General features: G+C 42.7%; 1 protein-coding gene across 3 annotated transcripts in view; it reads left to right on the top strand.

The window, feature by feature from the left end:
• The first annotated feature begins 1,130 nt into the window (after positions 1-1,130).
• Positions 1,131-21,361, top strand: part of WDTC1 (WD and tetratricopeptide repeats 1) — a 69,210-nt gene continuing 48,979 nt past the window's right edge. The window contains exon 1 of one of the 3 annotated variants that reach the window (XM_032863875.1): positions 1,131-1,511. The gene's annotated coding sequence lies outside the window, so the exon portion shown is untranslated. The remainder of the gene's footprint in view (positions 1,512-21,361) is intronic. The other 2 variants (XM_032863876.1, XM_032863874.1) reach the window with 2 other exon arrangements.

Raw genomic sequence — 21,361 nt, forward strand, 5'->3', positions numbered from 1 at the left:
AGTAAGGCTGATCTAGGTTCAAATCCCAGGCTTTTTATCCAGGCGTTTCATCCAGGCTCTGTGACCCTGGGCAAGTTGCTTTTAATCTCTTTGTGCTTCAGCTTTCTTTTCTTTTCTGCAAAACACCATAAGAGTAGGAGTATCTAAGAAATTGTACTCAATACAGTGGTGACATGGTAAATACTAAATAAAAGCGAATTACTGTTATCTGACAAATGGCACCCACCCTATGGGTGAGTGCCAAGTTTCCATTCTCAGAAAATGATGACAATTTTTCCTTTTTCTGACCTGAGGTGCCTCATGGGTGGGGCCTAGTCTCTGCTTTCAGAAGTTACACCTGATGCCTCCCTTGTCACCTTGAGCACTTCCTTAGGATGGTGCCTCCTCTAGCAGAGGTTGCACTCCACTAGGCTGGAACCGCCTCTTCCTTAGAGGGAGGAACAGTAGTGCCTCCACCAGTTAGTCTCAGAAGGACCTCATCTCTTGTCTCTTTCGGTCAGCATGAGGGTTTCCGTAGTGTGTGGTTGGCTCCCCTCCAAGCCACTCGGTTTTAGGACTGATTACGTTTTATCCTCTTTCTTCAGGCCCAGGAGCAAGAGTGAGGAATGTGCCACTCAGCAGCCCTCCAGGGCAGGAAAGAGTAAGAGGAAGCTGGGCTCTGGGGGATTGGACCGGGGCATCGGGGCCCCAGCCTGAAAAGTCTCCCAATTCAGGGGATCTGAGGAAGTCTTGGTGAGGCTCTCAGGAGACTGTGTCTGGCTCTGAGGGGCAATGGGTGAGTGTTAGGGGTGTCCCAGAAGCAACGTGAGGGACCATTTTCCCTGGATGTGGGGTGGGAGGTGCGTCAGGGTAACTAATGGCAACTGGGCGGGGTGAGCCCACTGGGCAGGAGTTCTTCGACGGGGAAAAACTACGATTCCCAGGATGCCCTGGGGCTTAGCCCGGCTTTCCCGCCTGCCCACTGGCTGCGGGTCTGGCGAGCGCAGGAGTGGATTGGTCGCGGCGGTGCGGGGCTCCCCCACTAGCAGGTTAGGAGGCACCGCCGGCAGCAGACGTTGACCGGGCGCGCGGGGGGGGGGGAGGGGCCCGCCTAGCCATTCTGGAAACCGCCGGACGCTCTCTCCGTAGCGTAGCCGCCGGCTGTGAGGCGCGGGGTGGAGGCGGAGACTGCGTGGCGCAGGCGCGGTGCTGGGCTTCTCCTGGGTCCCCAGACAGCTGGAGGAGATAAACAGAGGAGGAGGAGGGAGGGGAGTGCGTGTGTGAGAGCGCGCGAGGGAGTGTGAGTGTGTGTGAGCGCGGGTGTGAGGCGGTGCGCAGGGGCGGGCGGAGGCGCTGTCCGGCCCTGGCGAGGCGCCGGGCGGGGAGCATGGGAAGGGGCTAGAGCTGCCCGGGCCCCCCAGCCCCCTCCCCGGGATCCGCGCCCCCCCCTCCCGGGAGAGGGGCCGGGCCCCCCGGACGGACATGGGCTCCTGAAGTTGCGCCGCCGCTGGTCCTGGGAAGAGGCCTGACAGGTACTGGTAGCCACCGCCCCCTGCCTTCGCCGGGCGCCGAAGCGAGAACCGGCTCCCGCAGTCCCGGCACACGGGCCGCCCGCTCTGGGCCGGCCGCAGTCTTGCCGGCCCGGGGGCCCAGAGGCCGCCAGCCTCGGGACTCCGGGGTGTCCCGAGAGGGGGCAGGCCTCTCAGGGGCGAAGGGCAGAATGGGCCGGGGGCGGGGTGGGGATGGAGGGCCGGCCGGGACGTGGGTGGTGGGGGACGCTCTGGGAGTCCAGCGGGCTCTGCCAAGGGAGAGGTGGAAGTCATCCCATCACGGGACTTTTTTTGCGGAGTTTTTGTTTGACATCTGATCTGGCGCCGGTCTCAGGAAGAAGGGGGCAGGTGGAAATGCCGGGAGGGCTACGTTGACCTGACCTGCTCGCTTAGTTTCCTGCTCTCCTGCTCTCGCTCTGTCTCGCTTGCTCTCGCGCTCTGTCTCTCTCTCTCCCGCTCTCTTTCTCTGTGAGTGTGTGTGTCCGTCCGTCCGTGGCCAGGCTTCTTGCAGCCGCAGATGCCTTCAGTGGCCCATCCTGCCACTAAGCAGAACTCTTAAGGTGTTTCCACCAGGCGACTGTAACGCCCTTACAGAGGGCCTTTACTTGGGAACGGGCTATTCAGTAACCCACTTAAAAGGGAAATAGGAAGTGTAGAATAGGAGAGAGACTGTGAACCATCAGGTACCAAGTCTTGTCACTGAAAGCTACAGTGGAACGCCCCCACTCCTTGCCAGCCAGATTGACTTTGCTTAGTGACCTCTGACTCTCCTCTGTAGGTGTACCACCAGGGACTCTAGAAAAGAGCTATCAGGACTTATGACTAAAGTCTGACTGCCTAATTTGACTATTTTCCTCAAAGTCCTTTTCTTCTGTGACTTTTTTTTTTTTTTTTAGAACTTCCTGAGGTAGTGGTAGAGCAACTTTAAAGTTTTCTTCTTAAGTTTATGAGTTTAGAAACCTGATAGGGTGTCTGTAACTTCCCCATTCTTCCCAAGGATGGGGTAGATGATCAGGGTAAAGTGGCAGTTAAGTGTTCCCTTTTAACAAAGGCTGAAACAGTTTTCAGAAGAAACTATTCAGAGGACACCTCCAGACTCAAAGATGTTATGAAATCTCTGCCTAGGGCACAGGTATGCCCAGTGATCTGAACGAAGCTTTTCTGTACCTTACAGTCCCTCCTGAGTGGCTAGTGTCTTCTCGAAGTGAAGGAACTACTTAGGGCTGTTTCTGGATTGAATTGAATCTTGTCTGCTGAGTATAATAACTGGGTCCTCTAGCATAGACCGGGGAGTAACTAGAAAGGCTTGATTGGGCTGACGATGTTGAGACTTAACAGTGGATTTCCAGTGCAGGTTGTTGTATTTCATTGGCAGACGGAGAAACATTTTCTGCCATAGTTTGTGATCCTGCTGCTTTAATACTGTGGTATTTTGACCTATTTGGGGACACTTATGTTCAAGCCACCTGTCAATTTGTAGAAGCAGTGCTTTGGGTCAATTCTGAAGAATAATAGAACAACAATCCGTATTTCTGCCTAAGACTCCTCCTCTTGGAGTTACTGAAAGGAAGAGAATATGTGTAGTGATTATGGTGATGGTATTAACATTGGCGATTTGCCACTTGGGGATTTTTAGAGTTGTCATGCAGCTGACAAATATTCTAGCTCACAAATATTCTAGCTAAGGAACTCAGTAGTGACTCATGGGACATCAAATTAGGGTTTTTTCACACACCTAGACTTCAGGACCTGGAAGGATACAACTGAAGATTTTAAAGCCCTCTGTTAAACATCTTTGGACTTTGAGGGGCCAGCTGCTGCAAAGACCCAGAACTATGACTTCAACAATTTTTAAATTATTTTCTCATTAGTTTCTTCACTCCTTTTTGAATTAGAGAGTGTGGCCCACATGTGCAGTCCTGGGTCTTAAAGAGGGAATCATAAACAACATGAAATATGGTGATACTTACTTTTTTTGGGGGTCACTGATTGAATGATCCTGATTCCTTTCTTCTTTTATCCTTACCTTTCTGGATTCCACTGCATCTTTGGGCAGCCGTTGCAGAGGGACTCACATAAGTCCTTGGCTACAAAAACACAAGCCCTGGTATTTTCCATCAGAAACCAATCCCTTGGTGTTACATTTAATTGTGTCTAACTTTGAGAGATATTTACTAATTAGAACACATTCTAAGAAGTAACTGACATTTATTGAGGGCCTGGTATATGTTGGGATGTGTGATAGTTAGTGTTTTACTTTATCTCATTTAGCCCTCATAACTGCCTGTGAGGCAAAGATCATTTTCCCTATTATACATACGAAGATACAGGTACAGAGAGGTTAAATAACTTTCTTAAGGTCACACAGCAAATATAGGAAATGTTTAGAATTCAAACCAGGGCCTGTCTCCTTTGAGGCTGTGATGCTTGAAAGTCTGAAAGGACCAATGCTAAGAGCCTGCGGGAACACAAAACCCGCCTTCAAGTATTTGAAGAACTGTTACGTAGAAAGAGAACTGGACTTTCTCTGTGTGATTCTGGAAAGCAGCACTAGGACCAAGGGATAGAAATTCCAAGAGAGGAGACGTTGGCTTGGTAGGAGAAAATTTGGCTTTCTAAAAGCAAAATCAGCCACCCTGGGAGGGAATGAGTTACTCGTCATTGTAGGTATTCAAGCAGAGGCTTTTCCACTTCTTCTTTTTTTTTTTTTTTAAGATTCTATCCGTTTATTTGACAGACAGAGATCACAAGTAGGCAGAGAGGCAGGCAGAGAGAGAGAGAGAGAGAGAGAGAGAGAGAAGCAGAGAGCCCGACGCGGGGCTCGATCCCCGGACCCTGGGATCACAACCTGAGCCGAAGGCAGAGGCTTTAACCCACTGAGCCACCCAGGCGCCCTGGCTTTTCCACTTCTTATAAAGGATTTGGTAGAGGAGTTCATACTTATGTAGGTAACTGGACTAATTAGTTATTCAGTATTTTAAACCCTGTTATTACATGGAAATGATGTCAAACTCCTGCCGTATTGATCTGTAAAAGAACTAACTCATATTTCATACTTACTGTGTGCCAGGCGCTTGTTAGATACTTTTTCTATGATATTTCATTTACTCCTTAGATCCTCTATGAAGGAGCTATCATTATCCCCACTTTATTAGTTTATTTGTCAGGGAGAGAGCACAAGCAGGGAGGGCAGTAGGCAGGGGGAGCAGCAGCCTCCCCATGGAGCAAGGAACCCGATGCAGGACTCGATCCCAGGACTCTGGGCTCATGACCTGAGCTGAAGGCAGGCACTTAACCAACTGAGCCACCCAGGCGTCCTCATTACCCCCACTTTACAAATGAGGAAACTGAGGTTCCAGAAAGTTAAAAAAAAAAACAAACAACTAACCTGTTAGGTGACACAGCTAGAAGTAGGACTGATATTTGCACTTTTGTACCTTCTTAGCTGTGTAACGTAGGGTAAATCATGTGTCCTCTCTGAGCTATAGTTTCCTCATATGTGAAATGAGATTTGTGACAGTACCTTCCTTGTAGTGGGTTTATGAGTACTAAGTGATGTAATACACACTTTTTGCTAGACCTCACTGATTGCCCTTGAGAGCCTGGGTTTGGGGTAAAAGGGTACCATTTTGTTTCTTTAGGGTGACACCCTGAGAATTCTGGGGTTTACTCTGTGTACTATTTGTAATAGCTGCTGACTCCTTGAAGGGCTTTGTGGCATTAGTGACTAATACCTTAAAAAGTTGAGGCCTGAGTAAGAGGAGGGTTCAGCAAGTAGGTTGGAGTATAGGAGGCAGTGTCAGAGGTCTTGTGGGAAAAAATTCCTCACCCTACTATAGAGTCAGATTCAGGGATCACTGTTTGCATTTTTATATTTAATGTCTTATTTTAAAATGAACAAGGTCACAATTGCTAGAGCTTGATAGAGCTGGATGCCAAGAATAATAATCCTTAATCCTCCCTGTAGCCATCTGGGGAGGTATTAATCCCATTTTCTTGGGGAATGGGCCAGAGCAGGATCAGATGTTACCCAGGTAGCCATCCAGGGGCTCTCTCAGGACGTTGGCAGCATTTTATCCTTGTTCGTAACCCCCCGATTCTATTTTTAGAAAGCACAAGACTGTGCTTTTCCATGTACCTTTAGAGAGCCTTTCTTAGAATGGGAGTCAGGCATTTCTGGTCTTGGAGTTTCAAATTGAGCCCTCAGTTGAGCCCTGAATATTTGGGTGCCGGTGGCTTACCTGATTCCTTCCTGAGTCAGACATCTGGATGTAACACAGCTGCAACTGAGTTGGAAAGGAAGCATTTCCACACTGATTGGCTTAGTTTTCCTTAACTTCTCTGCTAGAAAGAAAGTTACAGAGTGAAACTTCAAAGACTTCCCTATGAGAGGTACACTGAATCATGCCAAAATTTGGAAAGATGCAAGTTAAAGGAAAAATCCAAGACTGTAGATGCTCATATATACAGTAAGAGAGGACAGCATTTTCAAAGTATGCTCCCTTTGTGTACCTGTTCCCTTTCACTACCTTAAGGTAATTGTGGCCCTAGGAAAAAGCAGATAAATTAGCTGTAATCACTGAAAAGCATTGTTCTAAAAACATCAAGAAAAATTTTTCACAAAGCACGAATGTAGAGGAGCCATGGAGGTGAGTTTTCATCCAGAGTTTCCCACAAAGTGAAACATTTCTTAAGATAGACTTCACAGAGAAAGCCTTAGCCAACCCCACCCCATATGGAGTCATTTGAGCCAGGAGCCTCGAAGATGGCAAAGAACTTTTCCAAAGGTGCTTTGTTGATGGTCCTATCCTGCCAACCAAACCTTTCCCAGATGCTGTCCTTGTGCCAGCTTAGTCCATGACCCTGAAATACACTCGGGAACTTTATGTTTGACACTGGCAGAATCAAGGTGATTTTGATTCCTTAGCTTAACCCTAAAGAATGCTAAGAGCTTCTTTGAGGTAACAGTGCTTGCACATGATCTGATTAAAAGTAGTAACTATTTTTTAGTTGTCAGTGACCTGGGTCTTAGAATTAAACTATCTAGTTTGATTCTCCATTTAATAACTGTAACTTGAGGCAGATTAATTTCTCTCCACCTCAGAGCTTTCATCTGAAATGTGGGGATAATGGTACCTGCCTCATAGGTTTATGAGCAATCAGAACACTTAAGAAATGCTTTGAAGGGGCACCTGGGTGGCTCAGTTGGTTAGGCAGCTTCCTTCAGCTCTGGTCATGATTCCGGGGTCCTGGGATTAAGCCCCACATCGGGCTTCCTGCTCAGCAGAGAGCCTGCTTCTCTCTAACCCTCTGCCTGCCGCTCTGCTTAGTGCTCTCTCTCTCTCTCTCTGTCAAATAACTAAATAAAATCTTCCAAAAAAAAAAAAAAAAAGGTGGTTCATTAAAAAAAGAAAGAAAGAAAAATGCTTTGAATGTATTTTTCCAGGCTTGGTATCAGGCATTTTTACGTGTATGGCTCTTTACTCTCTGAAAGTAGGCATTATCGTACTTGTTTTGCAGATTAGGAAGCTGAGGTTTAGAAATGCAGCCACACAGAAAATGGGTGGCAGAACTGGGATTTGAACCTTAGGTCTGTTGGACTCCAGCTCCCAACTCTTTATTTGATTATGCTACTTGCAATGACCTTTATCCTTTGGAAGTGTATTTCTCTTCTATAGGATTGCTCCAGTAGATAGACCACTGCAAATAGAGTGAAAGGAAACTTGCATACATCTTTTGCATAATTCAGAATGTTGAAAGGAGGCCAGTGGTCACTCTGGCTAGGGGGCATCTCTCCACAGTGAGAGGCAGCATGTTCAGAGGAAAAAGAATACAGATGACTGGGGTTCCATCTCCACTCTACTGCTCCTAGGAGTGTGTTCTTAGAATCATGGGGTAGAGGCATTGGAAGAAGTTTTGTAGCTCATCTCAGAGTCTACCTCTCATTTTACAGATGGGAAAACAGTCTGAGAGAGTGAAACGCCTCACACAGGGTTTTTCAGCCAGTTAGAGGCAGAGCCCCTGCTTGGAGCACAAGATCCTAGATCCTGGTCTAGTACTTATTCCTCAGTGCCATATAGCACTGTGCTTCAGTTCTCCCTTGTTAAAAGGGATGATAATAGCTTTCTAGCTTCCTCACAGGATTGTTGTGAAATTCAAGGTAAAAGCATGAATGAAATGATCAGCACTCTGATAGGTATATAGCAGTGTATGTACACAAGATCGTCATGCTATCATTCATTCAGCAAGTACTTACGGGCGCCTGCTAAGCCCGCATCAGTCCTTAGAGACCTAGGAGGGTCAGTAGATTAATCAGATGAAGAGCTAGCCCTCAGGATACTTTTAGTTTTTTAAAGAAGAGAAGCCCCACAAAAATAATTATAGTTCAAGGCAGGAGACAGATGACTAAAAGGGTGAGAACTGAATTTTCCCAAGTTCTGATTTTGAGGCAGAGAAAAGACGAAAAGGGTTTGGGGACTTGATCTCTTCTTGAGATATAATTCATGTGCCATAACGTTTACCCTTTTAAATATACAATTATACAATTCTGCCCTTTTTAATATACCCACAAAGTTGTGCAGCCTTCACCACTAATTCCAGAACATTTCCATCATGTGCCAAAGAAACCCATATTCTTTAGCTATCACAACCACCCCAGTCACTCCCATCTTCTTCCTCAATTCCAAGTAACCAGTAATATACTTTCTGTCCCTGTAGCTTTTGCTCTTCTTCTTCTTTTTTTTTTTTTTAAAAAGATTTTACTTATTTATTTGACAGAGACCCAGCTAGAGAGGGAACACAAGCAGTGAAGTGGGGGAGGGAGCCCGACATGGGGCTCGATCCCACGACCCTGGGATCGTGACCTGAGCCGAAGACAGATGCTTAACAACTAAGCCACCCAGGTGCCCCAGCTTTTGCTATTCTTGACGTTTCATATAAATGGATTCATAAAATATGTGGCCTTCTGTGACTGACTTCTTTCAAATAATGTTCTTAAGTTTCATCCCTGTTGCAGCATGAATCAGTGCTTCATTCCTTTTTATAGCTGATTAATACTTGATTATATGGCTATATCACATTTTACTTACCCATTTATGGACATTTACCATTGGTAGACATTTGGGTTGTTTCTACTTCAGGGCTGTGAACATTGATTGAGTTTTTGTGTAGACTTACGTTTTCATTTTTCTTAGGTTATACCTAGGAGTGGAATTTCTAGGTCATATAGTAACTCTATTTAACTTTTTAAGAGGAGGCTCCTTCCTTCCTTCCTTCCTACTTTCTTTCCTTCCTTCCTTCCTCTTTCCCTCCCTTCCTCCCTCCCTTTCTTTCTTTTGAGAGGGAAAGAGGGGAGGGGTGGGGGGAAGAGGGAGAGGTAGAGAAAATCGTAAGCAGGCTCCGTGCTCAGTGCGGAACCCAGCGTGGGATTTGATCTGGAAACCCTGAGATCATGACCTGAGCCGAAAGCAAGAGTCGGACACTTAACTGACTGAGCCACCCAGGCACGCAGAGAGGAAGCTTTTCTTAAACACTTTTTCCTTATTGTCACTCATACTTAATAAGTATTTACAGTGTGCCAGTTATCCCATATAATCCTCACAGCATCTCTGAGGTAGGTGCTGTCGTTACCTTCATGTTAACAGATGAAAAATAGCCAGTCTTTCTTGAGTGCTTACCACATGCCAGGTATTGTACTAAGTGTTTTGTAATGCATTATCTCATTAATGTTCCCAATAACCCTGTGAGGTAAAAATTACTATGTATACCTACATGACAGGTAAAACGATTAACAAACAAACAAAAAACCCCCAGGAGCTTAAACATAAATAATTTTACCCAAGCTCACACAACCTAGTATATAGTAGAGCCAGATTCAGACTCAATTCTTTCAGTTTGAAGCAGGTTCCTAAGGGCTATTTCTATATTATTATAAAAACAATTATGTTCACAACAGAATACTTGGAAAGTACAGAGGAACAGAAAAAAATACATTTATATATGTGTATATCACCTGTTGTCTTACCAGAGAGAAGACCACTGGCACATTTTTTTATACATATCCTTCTTGTTATAACATTGTAGATATGTACACTTCTAGGTTTTTTTTTTTTTCCCTCCAGGGCTAAGATGGCTATAGATATGTCTTAAATTTGATTTTCTTAAATCTGGTTTTGTGTTTCATTAATCAGTCTTCCATGTTTTGAATGACTCTGTAATAAGAAAGATTTTTAAAAGGACTTTATTAGAGGGGCACCGACATGGCACAGTTGTTTAAGTGTCTGAGTCTTGGTTTGGGCTCAAGCCATGACCTCAGAGTCATGAGATCAAACCCTGCATCAGACTCCACACTCAGCATGGAGTTTGCTTGAGATTCTCTCTCCCTCTCTCCCTCTGCCCCTCCTGCTCACACACGCTCTCTAAAATAAATAAATATTTTTTAAAAAAGAACTTTATTAGAGAGAATTTCAAATATATATGAAGTAAACAATATTGAACTCCCATATATCTGTTATCCTATTTCAATAACAGTCAAAATTCTGCCATTCTTATCTGAACCTCCTCTGCTTCCCACTTCCATTCTTTTTTTTTTTTTAAAGATTCTATTTATTTATTTGACAGACAGAGATCACAAGTAGGCAGAGAGGCAGGCAGTGAGAGAAGGGAGGAAGCAGGCTCCCTGCTGAGCAGAGAGCCTGATGTGGGGCTCTATCCCAGGACCCTGAGACCATGACCTGAGCCGAAGGCAGAGGCTTTAACCCACTGAGGCACCCAGCCACCCCCCATTCTTTTTTTTTTAAATATATATTTATTTATTTGACAGCAGGAGGGATTACAATTAGGAAGAGAGGCAGACAGAGAGAGGGGGAAAGCAGGCTCCCCGCTGGGCAGGAAGCCCTATATGGGGCTCTATCCCAGGACCCTGAGATATGACCTGAGCCGAAGGCAGAGGCTTAACCCACTGAGCCACCCAGGTGCCCTCCCTCCATTCTATTTTTTAAGTAAAATTTACAAATATTAAAATTCACTAATCTTGATTGTGCAGTTTTGACAAATGGATATACCCATGTAACCCGTCTCCCCAATACTCATGTAACCATACTCTCATCACTATGTAGAACCTTTCTGTCACTCTAGAAAATTCTCAGGTGTCCTTTCCTTGTCGATCTCCATGCACCCAAGCAACACTTTTTTAACTATATTTTTGCCTATTCTAGAGCTTCATATACAGTTGACTCTTGAACAGTGTGGGGGTTAGGGGTACCAACCCTGCGCCCCTCCATGTAGTCAGAAATTCACATATAATTTTTGACTTCACCAAAACTTAGCTACTAATAGCCTTCTATTGACTGGAAGCCTTACTGATAACAATTGACATATGTTTTGTATAAGTATTATAAACTGTATTCTTATAATAAAGTAGAGAATATAAAATTTTATTAAGAAAATCATACATTTACAGTACTATACTGTATTTATTGAAAAGAATCCACATGTAACTGGATGCACATAGTTCAAACTTACGTTGTTCAAAGGTCAACAGTAAATGGAATCATACAGTATGTACTTTTTAAAAATATTTTATTTATTTATTAGAGAGAGAGTGAGCTGGGGAGGAGCAGAGGGAGAGGGACAAGCAGGCTCCACGCTGAGCACAGAGCCTGAGAGAGGGCTCAATCTCACAACCCTGAGATGACAACCTGAGCCGAAATCAAGAGTCAGAACCAACTGAGCACCCAGACACCCAGGCACCCCTACTATGTACTTTTTTGTGTCTTGCTTGCTCAGAATATGTGAGATTCACCCATATTGTTACCTGTATCAGTAGTTCCTTTTTAAAAATATAATAACTTTGGGGCATCTGGGTGGCTTGGTCATTAAGTCTCTGCTTTGGGCTCAGGTCATGATCCCAGGGTCCTGGAATCAAGCCAGCATCAGGCTCCCTGCTCAGTGGGGAGCCTGCTTCTCCTTCTCCCTCTGCCTGCTGCTCCCCTTGCTTGTGTCTCTATCTCTGTCAAATAAATAAAATCTTTTTTAAAAAGTGTGTTAAGGACGTGGAGAAATTGGAATCCTGTACATTGTCGGTGAAACTAAAATGGTGCAGCCACTATGGAAATCAGTTTGGCCATTCCTCAGAAAAGTTAAACGTAGCATTACCATATGACTCAGGAATTCCACTCCAAGGTATATACACAAAAGAGTTGGAAACAGGTAGTCAAACAGATAATATATACGAATGTTCATAGCAGCACTATTAACAACAGCCAGCAGATGAATGGATAAACACTACGTGATAATAGCAGTGCAATGGAATAGTATTCAGCCATAGAAAGGAGCAAAGTACTGATAACGTGCTAGAGTAACGGACCTCAAAATATTACATAAGTGAAAGAAGCCAGTCACAAAAGGCCACATATTGTAGGATTTTATTTATATAAAATATAATTTTATATATATATAATATATAAATTTATATTAAAATTGTATTTAAAATCCTATATAAAATTATATAGGATAGGTAAATTCATAGATGCAGAAAGTTAATTGGTAGTTGCCAGGTATGAGGGGGAGGATGGAAGAGGGACTGACTACTTAATAAGTATGATTTTCTTTTGGTGCGATGGAAATGTCTTGGAACTACCTAGAAGTGATGGTTGCATAACACTGTGAGTGTACTAAATACCACTGAATTGTACACTTTAAAATGGTTAATTTTATATTATATGAGTTTCACTCAAATTAAAAAGGAAATACATATCCTTTAGCTGTTACTACTCTAAACCCCATCCCCCCAGCCCCAAGGAACCACAAATCTTTCTATTTCTGTAGATTTGTCTATTCTGGGCCTTGCACGTAAATGGAATTATAGGCATCCCTTGATTCTTGAAAGTTCACATTATGCCACTTCACTTTTATGAAAGACCTACATTAGCACCTTTTTCTTGCTAACCGAAGGAAATCCGAAGAGGATTTTTGCTTTTATGAAAAGGGTGAAAATCAGATACCGTGTTCATCATTTGTTTTGCGGTGAGCCCATTACAGAGGCAGCGCACACCCTGAGAAACGAGGATGGCACCTCCCAGCTTCTCCCCTGGGAACTACACTCCGCATCAAGCCACCATAGCTTTGAACTCTGAGCCTCTGTGCTTCATCTTCATTTAGGTTTTTTTTTTGTTTTTTGTTTTTTTTTATCCGTTAGCAAGATGGTATCAGAAAAGCCCACGAGAGGTTTTTTTGGGGGGTCAGGGAAAGCTCAAAAACTTTCCATATAAACTAGTGATAACTGCTTCTTCACTTTATGTCATTGCAGCTTAGGATAGATTTCATAGGAATGCTTTACTTTTGGATAGCTGGAGAAACCTGTATACGGCTCAGCTCGTGGCCTTCTTTCACTTTGCATAATGTCTTCAAGGTTCACCCATATTGTAACACGGATCAGCACTTCACTGCTTCTTATGGCTAGATAACATTCCATTGTATAGCTACACCACATTTTGTTAGTCCATTCATCAGTTGATGGGCATTTGGGTTTCTGCTTTTTAGCTATTATGAATAATCCTGTATAACCCTTCTGGTACACACTGTTGTATGGAGTTTCTTCAGCAGAAGTGAGAAAGTCATCCCACTTTGTGTGCCCCACCACCCTACAATGGAATCCCCAGTGTCAGCTTTGTTGCTCTGGTAGGGAAGGAAGTAAGGGAGAAATGTTGTAACCATGGCACTGCCCATAGATCAGGAGCTATCAAGTCTTACTAGAGTTAAGATTCGGCTGATAACGTCTGTTGAGCACCTACTGTAATCCAGGCACTATTTTGTACCTTCATATATATTTGATCACTTATTCCTCACAACAACCAATTGAAGTCGATGAGCATCCCCATATTACACACGAGGAACTTGAAACTCAGAAAGGTTGAGTAACTTGCCTAAGTAGGTACTAATTGGTACAACAAGGGGGCTGGACTTCAGCCCCAAGTGCCTAAGTATTTTAAATCTGCTTCCCTTTCTGCTCCATTAACCAGAGCCCAGCCAAGGACTGTGGCACACCTGAAATGAGTGGTTCCTCATGTTTATTTGGAAATTACCATTCAATCTTTGGTTCCAGGTGAGTAATCTTTGCCAGGTGTACTTTGTTCTAAGGCTTGTTAACCTTGGGCTATTATATTAGGATACCCTTTGCATTATGAAGGAGATTAATTCCTCCAAATTGAGCTGCTAAATGAATTTTCTTATTAGCTTCCTTTATAATTTAGAGGTCTGCCTATGGAAGAAAAGTTCCAAATAGCCTGAGTTTTAGGTTTTTGTTTTTTTTTAAGATTTTATTTATTTGACAGATAGAGATCACAAGTAGGCAGAGAGAGAGGAAGGGAAGCAGGCTCCCTGCTGAGCAGAGAGCCCGATGTGGGGCTCGATCTCAGGACCCTGAGGTCATGACCAGAGCCCAAGGCAGAGGCTTTAACCCACTGAGCCACCCAGGCGCCCCCCAATAGCCTGAGTTAAAAGTTTGTAGAAAGGATAGCGTTAGGTGGTGACATGCTACGCATTTTAGGCTCTTAAGAGTAGAATACCTTTTGGGAGGAGTATCTTAGGCATGGCAGCTCTTATTTTCTTTGTAACATTATGTCATATGTTTTCCTCTGTGCCTTTTAATCATTTTTATATTATTCATATTCCCAGAAACTAGCTTCCTTCTTCCTCCTTTTATTGAGTGTCAACTAGAGCCGGCCTGTAGTGTCCTCAATGACAGCAGATGCCATTCCTAAACCTTTGTACTTTAGCTAGAGAGATTTTTTTTCTTTTTTTTCTTTTTTATTTTATTTATTTCTTTGACAGAGACAGATCACAAGTAGGCAGAGAGGCGGGCAGAGAGAGGAGGAAGCAGGCTCCCCGCTGAGCAGAGAGCCCGATACGGGACTCGATCCCAGGACCCTGAGATCATGACCTGAGCTGAAGGCAGAGGCTTTAAACCACTGAGCCACCCAGGCACCCTAGCTAGAGAGATTTTTTTATGGAGCTTTCATGTTCTGCAAATTAGCCCTCAGTGTCATTAGAGCTTTAAGGGTTAACGTAAAGGTATACTCAGTCCACTGTGCTAGCCTTAGAATGAAGAATACACATATAAAGTTGCTTGTGGTCTGTTACCATCCTAGTTTTTTTGCTGGTGATTTACATGTCTCCTTTCTTCCTCTCCTGCCATGTTTATTTATTTATTTTTTTTAAGATTTTATTTATTTATTTGACACAGACAGTGAGAGCAGGGACACAAACAGGGGGAGTGGGAGAGGGAGAAGTAGGCTTCCTGTCTAACAGGGAGCCCAATGCGGAGCTCGATCCCAGGACCCTGGGATCAAGACCTGAGCTGAAGGCAAGTGCTTAACGACTAAGCCACCCAGGTGCCCCTCCTGCCATATGTTTAGTTTGTTTCCCCCACTGTCATTTTTGTGCTTTCTTCTAAGATGTATGTAAATGAGTATAAATAAGATTTAATTTATTATTCCTGTTGTTCCTTTTGAATTTACTGTCCTAGCTATTCATTTTGGTCCTTCGGTTAAATTAGCCTTTTTCAGTTTATCTACGGTATTAATGGTCACAATTGCCTTGGTGCTATTGATATATTCAATTCATGACAACTATATGAAGTGCTCTTGAAGAGAAGGGTCTGCGTTTGGCTGCTGCTTTGCTGTTTTTTCAAAGTCAAGTGTGGTGCTGACATAATAGGCATCGAAAATGTTATCTTATGGATTCTTGAAGTCACTTATTTCAGTCTTCTGCATCTCAGCAGAACTGAACATATAATTTGCATACTGCACCAGAGATAGAAATCCCCTCAATATAGTCTTTTCTAGTGTTTAATCATAAATACACGACTTCCTTTCTTCAATTCCAAATGTCTCCATCATGTCATTCCATATCTGTGAGTTCTCTTTGTTCTATAGAATTGACTATTCCAGAACACGCTTTAAAATAATGCTTTTAAAAATTTGACTGTGATTAAATCTCCTCATGTTCAAATAACTGTTCCTTTATTGATTTGATTATTTGTGTTTGAGAGATTTTTTAATCAAAGTATGAAACTGATTATGCCCCTTATAGATTTGGGGGTATTTCCCACCTAATGTAAACCTTTTACATAAATCTCTACTTAGAAGGGTTTCCAGTTATGCTTGCCTCCCTAAAAAAGTTTGTGGAAGGCACTGAATCCATGTTGCCTGAAAGAGGGGAGAAGGTGGGCTGTGCTCTAGAATGAGCTGTCTGCTGGTGTGCTACCATTTCTTCTCAGGATGGGAACAGAAATGTTCACCAAAATACTGAGCAGTAGTTGTATTAAATTTGACATTTTGATTTTTAAACCTCTGCCTACCAGTCTGATACTGTATTAAATCCCACTTTCCATTTTACCATTTACCTGACTTGTCGTGAGGGTTTTTTATATTTGTCTACTTTCTCTGCTTTTTCACTTCTTTTGTTCCTTTTAGTTTCTCTAAGTATGTACCTATCTTAGCTAAAATCCCTTGCCTTTGATTCTCTGATTTCTTAGGTGCTATGTCTTTCATCCCAGTCAGTATTACCCCATGTCTAGCCCAGTACCTGGTACCTGGTACAAACCAGGTTAATAATTTAGGAAAATTAATGAATGAGTAGTAACAATTTAGTTGACTCACAGTGATCATTACTCTAGGAAATTATGTACCCTAGTAATTTATTCTCATATACAAAGTGGTTAAGAGTGTACATGCAGCTCTGGTTTGAGTCCCTGCCCCAGCTTCACTTATTACCTGTGTGACATTGTGAAAATTGTTTCATGTCCATGACTCTGTTTCCTTTTATGTAAGATGATGATAGTAATAACATCCACCATACAAGCTTTTTGAACCAGTCTTCCCCTTAACAGTGGTGGGTCTCTCTCCTCAGAAGCAACCTCCCCAAGTTCTTTGTGACTTCCTGTCATTCATGTTTCAGCTTGATTGTCATCTGAGGGTTCATCTGTTATCAGGCGGGATTTGTAGGTGTAAGCAACAGAAACCAACTCTGGCTGATTTTTGAAAGGTTATAAGGGAAACTCACAAAATATCAAGGAAGGCCGCAAAGCCAGGTTTGAAGAATGGGCTAGAACAAGGGAAGTTGGGTAGCAGCCAGGACTTTTAGCCAAAATCATTCACAGAACCAAACCATGAGGTCACTGCTGATGCTTATACAGCTTACACCATTACCACCAGCTGACTGGGCTTTACTGGCTACTATAGCCACACCTTGCTGCCAGCATGAACTCCCTCTGGTCCTCTGATTCTCTGATACCAGATCCCAATAAAGGTCTGGGGCTGATGTGTCGGGTTGGAACAGCCTGGGGCATATGCACGCACTCTAGCTGTAAGGGACCTCAGAGGATCTTAGTCTCTGCCGTTCCCACCTCATAGTGGGAGGCATTCTGTCTTCTGCCAGACTATTGGGTGGGAGATTCCCAATTTACAGGAAGGGTTTCAAATGCTGAGCAGCTAGAAAACTCCACAAATGTGTACTTCGTCTTCTTTGACCTCACATCTAAAAGTAACCCATCAATCACTTTAATATCAACTTTTTCTGTTTTCATCACAGCACTTTTCCCTACTGGATATATTCTTATTGTATTTGTATTATTGTTTATTATCTGTCCCCTCCTCCTAGAATGTTAGTACCATGAAATTTAAGGAACTTTTGTTCACTGCTGTATCCCCTGGGCCTGGAATACTACCTGGCATACAGGAGAAGCTTCTTGTGCACATTTATGAGCCCAGGAATGAATAAATATATAAAGCCATTAGCACAATTCCTGGTACATAGTAAATGTATATTTGGCAACTTACTATTTCTTAGGAGGTAAAAGTATTTATATTCTTTTTCATTTAAATTCAATTAATTAATGTATAATATATTATTTGTTTCAGTGGTACAGGTCTGTGATTCATCAGTCTTATATAATACCCAGTGCTCATTACAACACATACCCTCCCCAGTGTCCATCACCCAGTGACCCCATCCCTCCACCCTCCTCTCCTCCAGCAATCTTCAGTTTGTTTCCTGAGATTAAGAGTCTCTCATGGTTTGTCTTCCTCTCTGGTTTCATCTTGTTTCATTTTTTCCTTTCTTTCCCTATGATCCTTTGCCTTGTTTCTTAAATTCCACATATCATTGAGAGCATACAATAATTGTTTTTCTCTAATTGGCTTATTTTGCTTAGCGTAATACCCTCTAGTTCCATCCACGTTGTTGCAAATGGCAAGATTTCCTTTTTTATGGCTGCATAATATTCCATTATGTGTATCTATACCACATCTTCTTGATCCATTGATTTGTCAGTGGACATCTGGACTCTTTCCATAGATGGGGTGTTATGGACATTGCTGCTATAAACATTGGGGTGCAGGTGCCCCTTTGCATCACTACATTTGTACCTTTGGGATAAATACACAGTAGTGCAATTCCTGGGTCATACAGTAGCTCTATTTTCAACTTTTTGAGGAACCCCTACTATTTTCCAGAGTGGCTGCACCAACTTGCATTCCCAACAGTGTAGGAGGGCTCCCTTTTCTCTGCATCCTCGCCAACATCTGTTGTTTCCTCACTTGTTAGTTTTAGCCATTCTGACTGGTGTGAGGTCGTATCTCATTGTGGCTTTGGTTTGTATTTCCCTGATGCCAAGTGATGTTGAGTATTTTTTCCTGTGTCTGTTGGCCGTTTGGATGTCTTCTTTGGAGAAATGTCTGTTCATGTCTTCTGCCCTATTGTGACTGGATTATTTGTTCTTTGGGTGTTGAGTTTGATAAGTTCTTTATAGATTTTGGATACTAGCCCTTTCTCTGATATGTCATCTGCAAATATCTTCTCCCATTCTGCTGGTTGTCTTTTGGTTTTGTTGACTGTTTCCTTTGCTGTGCAAAAGCTTTTGATCTTGATGAAGTCCCAATAGTTCGTTTTTGCCTTTGTTTCCCTTGCCCTATGGAGACGTGTTTAGCAAGAATTTGCTGCGGCTGAGGTCACAGAGGTTGCTGGTTGTGTTGTCCTCTAGGATTTTGATGGATTCCTGTCTCACATTTAGGTCTTTCATCCGTTTTGAGTCTATTTTTGTGTATGATTTAAGGAAATGGTCCAGTTTCATTCTTCTGCATGTGGTTGTCTAGTTTTCCCAACAATATTTGTTGAAGAGACTGTCTTTTTTTTTGGATATTCTTTTCTGCTTTGTTGAAGATTAGTTGACCATAGTATTTATATTCTTTTAAAAATAACAGTGGGGCACCTGGGTGGCTCAGTGGGTTAAAGCCTCTGCCTTCAGCTCACGTCTGATCCCAGGGTCCTGGGATCGAGCCCCGCATCGGGCTCTCTGCTCAGCAGGGAGCCTGCTTCCTCCTCTCCCTCTCTGCCTGCTTGTGGTCTCTCTCTCTCTCTGTCAAATAAATAAATAAATAAAATCTTAAAAATAACAGTAAATAAAAAACACCATACCTACATTATATCGTTTGACCTTTTTAGTCTTCCAAGAAAAAGGGTGTTGGGGTGAAGCATATGGGCCTTTTTCTGGTGAGGCATATGTGGCCCCTTCAGTGTTTGTTCTAGTTCTTCCTGTGCCTGTGAGACACAGCAGTGAGAGCCTATGTGGAGAGACTGAGATTTGACCAAGGCCACATAGCTTACTTACTATTACCAGATATTCTCACTGACTTTAGTGTTCTTTCTGTTACAATAAATCTCACCCTATATTCTTGGTGATTGTGAGGGAAATTACTGTTGGGTGTTTTTTTTTGGTGGGGGGGAAGGGGAGGTTGACCATTATATCACAAAGCAGAGCCATAAACATAATTGCAGGCCAGCATTAGTGTATGCCAATTTGTCCAAATTCACATTTTTAATTTGGTGCCCTGAGACCCCTAGGAAAGTTATCATGAAACCATAGTTGTTCCCAGTTGGCATCCTTAGGTGTTATTCATGGTCACATGTTTTGTGATCCTAAACCGTGCCAGTGACTTACCTATCTCCCTGGTAATGCTCACTAAGATGCAATGCTGGCTGACTTCCACATTATGGGGAAGGCTCTTGCCCTTTTAAGAGCTTATGATCCCAAAAGATATCATTTTGATGTATTTGCATAAACTCCAAAGAACTTGGGCTGAATGGGAACATCTAATCAGGTAGCAGGATTTTTATTGTCCTACTGTGTGCCTAATGCTAAAAAAAAAATCCGCAATAGCAAAGTGTTTATATAGAGTTTCTTTTGTGATTAAATATCAAAGGAAAAGAAGGAGTCTGCTTACAGAGCAGGTGGAGAGATGATTTCAGGAGGGTGTGCTAGGAATCTGTAGGGGTGCCACTGATGGAAAACCCGGGCCAGGAGATCGAGAAGTGGTCTTGGGAATCCTCCTGGCTTAGAGGGTTGGCAGAGAGGCTTGGCCCTGAAAGCCATCATCCCAGCCATACTGGGGAAGAAAGACTAAACTTCCTGTGTAGCTTCAGTGGTGGAACCAGGACCAAAAGTTGGAAATAACAGGGAGCAGAACTTTCTTTCAAAGCCTAGTGGGGTTTTTTGGCTCTAGCATTCTTTTTTTTTCTTCTTTTTTTTTTTCTTTTTTTTTCTTCTTTTTTTCTGATTTCAATATTAATGTGATTTTGTAGAAGAGAATTGAAAATATCACAAAGCAGAAGGAAAAAAAATCAGTCACACTACTATTCAAAGATGGCTATTGTTATATTTCCTTTTTTATTTTTTAAAGATTTTATTTTTATTTATTTATATTATTTGAGAGAGAATGCAAGAGAACACAAGCAGTGGAGAGGGAGAAGCAAGCTCTCTGCCAGCAGGGGGCCCTTTGCAAGGCTCAATCCTGAATTCATGACCTGAGCTGAAGGCAGACACTTAACCGACTGAGGCACCCAGGTGCCCCACTTATATATTTCCTTTTTTACTTTTATTTTATTTTTAAAACGATTTTATTTATTTATTTGACAGAGATCACAAGTAGGCAGAGAGGCAGGCAGAGAGAGAGGAGAAGCAGGCTCCCTACTGAGCAGAGAGCCTGATGTGGGGCTCAATCCCAGGACCCTGAGATCATGATCTGAGCCGAAGGCAGAGACCTAACCCACTGAGCCACCCAGGCACCCCTGTATTTCCTTTTTAAAACACAGTTTTGGTAGTAGTATTTATTAAAAAGGCATCATGTTATCATATAAACATTTGGTGTGACGTAAGCATTTTTCCTTCATAAGTAGCATTTTTTAATAAGTAACATTTCTAATTCTGCTTAATATCAAATGGCTATGAATTGTTTAGCCATTACTCTATCATTGGAAATTTTGGTCCTTTTAATTTTTTTATTTTTAGAAAATTTGTGATGGGGTACCTGATTGGTAGAACATGCAACTCTTGATCTCAGGGTCCTGAGTTTGAGCCCCACGTTGGGCATGGAGCCTACTTAAAAAAATAAAACAAAATCTTTGATGAATATGCTTGGGTATAGAAGTTTTGTGTTTCTTGTATTTTGCATTTTCTACTGGTAAGTTCTCATAAATGAAATTAGTAGGTTTTTCTAACCATCAGAGTTTATAACAAAGGAGTAAGTTGCTTCAAGAGGTGAGACTGAAAGCCTACCTACCAGGATATTGAAGAGGGATTTCTTTATCAGATTGAATCTTAGACATGATCACCTTTACCTTTCCTGTCCACCTTTGATTTTGTGAATCTATTAGAGGGTTTAGTGCTGTGTGTGATACTGATTTGGTTTTGGGGAGAGCCAAGATGAGGGTCGAGGATTCAAAGTATAATTAAAAGACTGGTTGCCGAGGTGCCTGGGTGGCTCAGTGGGTTAAGG

Source organism: Lontra canadensis, unplaced genomic scaffold (genome assembly GCF_010015895.1).
Source record: "Lontra canadensis isolate GAN:19392208 unplaced genomic scaffold, GSC_riverotter_1.0 scaffold25, whole genome shotgun sequence".
NCBI classification, from domain to species: Eukaryota; Metazoa; Chordata; class Mammalia; order Carnivora; family Mustelidae; genus Lontra; species Lontra canadensis.